General features: G+C 40.1%; 1 long non-coding RNA gene across 2 annotated transcripts; it reads right to left on the bottom strand.

The window, feature by feature from the left end:
* Window positions 1-1274: 1274 nt before the first annotated feature.
* LOC123165742 (uncharacterized) lies at window positions 1275-4893 on the bottom strand. Of its 2 annotated transcripts, XR_006483125.1 has the most exons (4): window positions 4299-4893; window positions 3790-4019; window positions 2029-2207; window positions 1275-1465 (listed from the first exon to the last, which is right to left on the bottom strand). It is a non-coding gene; the product is annotated as an uncharacterized lncRNA (long non-coding RNA). The 2 variants fall into 2 exon arrangements; XR_006483124.1 differs by having other exon boundaries at window positions 2029-4019.
* Window positions 4894-5685: the final 792 nt, after the last annotated feature.

Raw genomic sequence — 5685 nt, 5'->3', positions numbered from 1 at the left:
TTTTGTAGCACACAAAGTGTTCCTCCGGTAATCGGGAGTTGCATAATCTCATAGTCATAGGAACATGTACAAGTCATGAAGAAAGCAATAGCAGTAAACTAAACGATCAAGTGCTAAGCTAACGGAATGGGTCAAGTCAATCACATCATTCTCCTAATGATGTGATCCCGTTAATCAAATGACAACTCATGCCTATGGTTAGGAAACTCAACCATCTTTGATCAACGAGCTAGTCTAGTAGAGGCATACTAGTGACACTGTGTTTGTCTATGTATTCACACATGTATTATGTTTCCGGTTAATACAATTCTAGCATGAATAATAAACATTTATCATGATATAAGGAAATAAATAATAACTTTATTATTGCCTCTAGGGCATATTTCCTTCAACGGCACGTAGAAGGCCCATTGATGCTACGGCCCGTAGAAGGCCCATTCTTTCTACGGCCCTAAGAAGGCCCATTGTTATTACGGCCCGTAGGAGGCCCATGGTAACTACAGTAAATATGTAGCCCATGGTTATTGTGTCCTAGTTTTAAAAAATAGGTTATTGCGGCCACTAGCAAACCGCGGAAAAAGAACTGCACTGACTACAAGCAAATAAATAAAGAAGACAACAAGGAAATAAATAAGCAAGCAACTTACGCTAGACTATCACAACTATTACACATATTACATCCACTGGGCATCAAAGTTCGCCACCGGTGCAAATATAGGGAACAAAGCAGCATATCATATACACTGGTTGTCAAAGTTGGCGACCAGTGCAAATAAACGCCACAGCAAAACAAGTCCAGAACTGGAACCATTTCAGAAGAGCTCAAGAAATAATATCCACTACAAGAATCTTGTTAATCCATGACAGATTCGTCCCGTCACAGAACAGTGCAAAACCGTCAAGGACGGCAGTCCATGACGGATTTAGAATTTGTCATGTATATCACATCATAATTTGACAACTGCACCACCATGACAGATTCTGGCTGTCACCGAAGAATCCATAGGCCCCTTCGGCCCGGTCCTCATGACGGACTAATCCGTCATGGATTGACATAACATTGTACAAACAAGGACGTGACATGGCATCTACATGGACCTGATGTGGCATCCTGCATAGCCATTGGCTCAATTATTTCTCTCTAACAAGGCCCATTATCGCATTTATTTCAATACAAACCATGATATTCATCCAAGCAGCTACAACACAACACATTACACATATTCGAACGAGTTTTCACAACCCAATTAATTTCCACTGAACAGGGCCATAACTTGACAGATTTCATAAATTTTCATTCAATAATTTCAACAAGTAAAGGTCATTTACATCCAACATTGGCTCACACGCCCTTGATAAAAATTACATGACATTACATAAGAAATATACAACATCATGCAGACCCTCTTAATCATCAACATCACCTCTGTAGCTCAAACTCCCTTGGGGTTCTGACCAAGGAAACCTGTAACAAAGTTAGATTATGTTACAAAATGGCAAGTCGATTACAACAATAGCAGCAGTAGTTATTATCATCTGAACCACCATTCTAATTTCACATGATTTGAAGGTCAATCATGAGGTATAGGTAAACCTATAAGGAATACTTGTCTTTCATTAATCAACAATAGTGTTTCATTGCATCAACACAACATCAATCACTAAACAGTTCGGAGACATATTTTGGAGACCATGTCATCAACTAGAGTGACAACTTATCAAGTTGGTAGCATTATATATTATTCTGAAATGTATATACAAAACTACTATTTGCAGAGCAAATCTATATCGAAAAAGCCTAACCACTTGCATGTTTTGAGAAAGAAATTTAGAACACATAGTTCCATGTTACCATAAAGTAATTAGAAGAACTAAAGAGATGCGAGAATAATCACTATTTTGTAAATGATTTACATGCTGGTAGTACCATAAGGTGTAAACCTTATGGAATCAAACCAGACTACTGCTGTAATGTAGTGCATACAAATGTTAACTAGATAAGTGCATAGATAAGACACTCTATCTTACCACCAAATTGATAGAGATCCAACAAGCCATTGATTAAAAAGGCATAATCATCAAAAAAATCCTGGTGCATTTGCTGGGCCATTTCAATAACTATGATGCAACCTTTTTGAGCTTGCATCATAGAGTTTTTCCTTTATAAAGTTTGCTGCCTTTACTGCAACTTGAAGATATTCTACTAGCTGCAAAAATATCCACAAATGTGGACAGTCAAGAAACAAATTTATATAACACAAACAAACACATTCATGTAAAGTAGGTGAAGACAAAAATCTAGTGATTATTTTATGACTTATACTAATATAAAAGACTGTAGGAAATTCTCCTACAGTCATTCAATGTTCAAAATAAATACAAAAATCTAGCACACAGCTTCCTTCACAACACATGAAGGGGAGATAACCTTTTAGACCTGATACAAATCAACAGATAGGGCTACTGCTGCAGAAGAGGTCCATACATAACATCATGGTGTTCTCGTAACATAATGGACAGTTCATTTTAACGGTTTTAAACAAATGCACGGGCCTGGATTCCCAGGGATACGGTTTGAACAAGTCCAGCATGTGTACAGAACAACTGAGCAAGAAGAATAAGCACAAGAAACTATACAGTACAGACTGGTCATGGCTCTCCATTGTTTATGGTGTTGTTACAACGTACGACTAGTCAAAAGAGTAAATAGGTGCCACAAATATCTGAACTTGTCACTTTGAAAACAGTTCCAGTTTGTTACTTTCACCAATTCTTTTTCACCTGATTCCAACTGCACATAGTTCTGTTTATTAGATGACTAAAATGCTTTGGCAGGTGCTGAAATTATACATAACTGATCAACAGTTCAATACTAAGGATAACTCGACTATACTATATCCATATATCTGAGCATATGACTTGATATGTTGAAAAACGTTTAGCCTAAATAAGATGTGATAGGAAGCACCAACTGGGAATATAACATGATCTGTCCAAAATTATAACAAACATTAGATATTTGTAGATGGCTTACAATTTTTTCTAGTCTAGTAGGGACCTAAAATACCTTTCATCCATGCTTATACTAATACTAATGCAAGTAGGTCAGAATCATGTGAAATACAAACCAGTCAATATAGTTTCCATGTATTTTTCACTCATACCCAGCAAAGCAAATAACATCCTAGTTACAGAAAGAGGACTTCCATGCTTGTAGTCAGGTTCAGCTTGAATAGATGCCAAAGACTAGAATATATGTGTGAATCAAATTCTTATTAGTTGTTGCATGTAAGGAAGTGCTGCTCATCTTCTATGCTTGTAGTCAGGTCCTAGTTAAAGATAGAGGACTTCCATGCTTGTAGTCAGGTTCAGCTTGAATAGATGCAAAAGACTAGAATATATGTCTGAATTAAATTATTATTAGGGGTGTCATTTTACCAAGTTACAATTGTATGCACGTTGGAACAAAAAAAAGAAAAATGTATGTAGAAATATTGATGATAAGTCACAACAATTTTGTACGGTCAACCATGTTATAAACCTGACCACAGGTCTAAAAATATATTATATACTCTACACGGAAGATGATTGTAACAATTTTGGGAAGCTGATATAACTTAATATCAAATGAATGTACACCACATTTTCTTCTATGAATTAACTATTCTAACCAATGTACTACTGCTACAATAGGATTAATCGTGGCTATATGATATCTTGGTCAACAAATGTATGTATCAAGCAAAACTCAAAAATATTGGAATAAAGTATCAATTGATCAGTGCATACCATTATTCCCTTGCTAGTGAGCATGCATTATTTAAGGTTTTAGCTTAATTGGCCTTCATTTTCAGGCCAACAACATCATTCAGAGAGTTGCTAATGCAAAAGGATGTTCAGATTCACGACTTGTTGAGCTAGCTCGACTTGGACACTTCCATGAACTGGTACTTGTCTCGACATATTTGCTGGTTGACACCGGCAGCCAACAATCGACATCACCATCGTACATCCACTTCCTATCAAATCAACAACTGCAAAATTACTATGTGAAACAGGCTACGATGTGCATATGAACCAAGAAAAATACATCAGCAGAACAAGTGAAATATATATGTATAAGAGATGTGCATATTAACCCAGAAAATTACTAACTACAAAATACTTCCATCAATTTCCCTCACTGTGCATGAACTTTATCAGATATATACAGATGAACACACTCAGTCAGTCAAAGCACATCCTACCAACAAAATAAGATGGCAGGGGGAGAGGAAGATGGGGTTTGAGGTGCTCACCTGGGCAAGGGAGGGCTTCCAGTGGTTCAAATGCGGCAGAGGAAGTTGCCACGGGCTACACAGCCGCGCCGGAGATGCGACAGAGGAGGTTGGGGTCGCCGCCGTGCAGCCCAACGCGAGTAAGCGCACTGAGCTAGGGGGGGCCATCCAGGAGGCCGAGAGGGCGCGAGGGGGCGCAGTGTGCGACGGAGCGGAGCCACCAGAGACACGCCGACGATGGAAGCGAAGCCATAGTCGAAACCCTAGTCACGGGCTAGGGGTCGCGGGGCGAGCGCCAGAGACAGGGAGCTGCGGATCCTGCCGGCCTGGAGGACAGAGTGGTCGGAGACTAGCTTCTGTGTGTGCTGCGCCATGGTGGACGTCGCCGGAATTGGCAGGCGTTGGCTGCGTTGCGAGGGTTCACACGAGAGAGAGATTGTTTGTGAGATGGATGGATGGGTGGAGAATGCTGCGCATCTGGAAGCTGCCCGAGGTGAGGAGGATAGGGCCATCGGCGAGCTGTTGGAGGAGGGGAGCGAGGAGGTGGTTGGCGGCGGCGCTGTGTGGGGCAATCGGGAATCAGGAGAGGCTGCGGGGGAGGAAGTGAGGATGAGGGTTAGGGTTAGCTTTTTATATCTGTAAAGGTTATGCGGACTTTAGAGGGCTTGGGCGGGCTTGCGGGGCTGTATCAGGCCATCCATGACAGTATGCGAAAATGTCATCGGAAATTCATCATGAATTAACAGGTTTCTTGTAGTGATCTTAGGTACCCATATTGCTGGCAAGATGCTTAGCAAGCTTATTAACTTTCTCTTGTTTGGCGCTTAAATCCTCCAGCACTTGCTGTTGCACCAGAAAGTATGCATCAGAATTCTGCAGGGACTTCCTCAGTCCTTCGGCTTCCTGTCGCATAACATCTGATCGATGTCTTTCAACTTGAAGTTGAGACTCAAGAAGCCGAACTCATTCAGGCAGTGAGTTCGAAGAGCCGGTGCCAGCAGTAGTAGCCAGTAACTCGAACACTACATCAAGATAGGACTTTGGGGTTGTCTCAATGTCTTCAATATAGTTTTTATCAGCTTTCTAGGAGACCAACAGGGATGTCTCAGTATCTTGAACATTATCTGCATTACTTTCTTTACAGTTGCATAACGGGGTACTCTTCTCCAATATTTTATCCGCGTGTAAAAGAGAAACAAACAAACACATCATAGGTTTACAATGTAGCATATGAAACCCATTTTGGTAAACCAGTTCAGTAGTAAGGTAGACAGGATAACAGCATGAAACAAACATATATCTATGTAGTATGGTCATTGTATGGTCTATATCATTCTAGTTTATGTTGCCAAATCAAGATAGATATAGTTTGAATCATATCTATGTAAGACAAAGCAGCATAGACAGA

The sequence above is a fragment of the Triticum aestivum genome, chromosome 7D (genome assembly GCF_018294505.1).
Source record: "Triticum aestivum cultivar Chinese Spring chromosome 7D, IWGSC CS RefSeq v2.1, whole genome shotgun sequence".
Classification (NCBI taxonomy): Eukaryota; Viridiplantae; Streptophyta; class Magnoliopsida; order Poales; family Poaceae; genus Triticum; species Triticum aestivum.
Note: the sequence above shows the minus strand (reverse complement) of the source record. Positions and strands in the feature narration are given on the sequence as shown.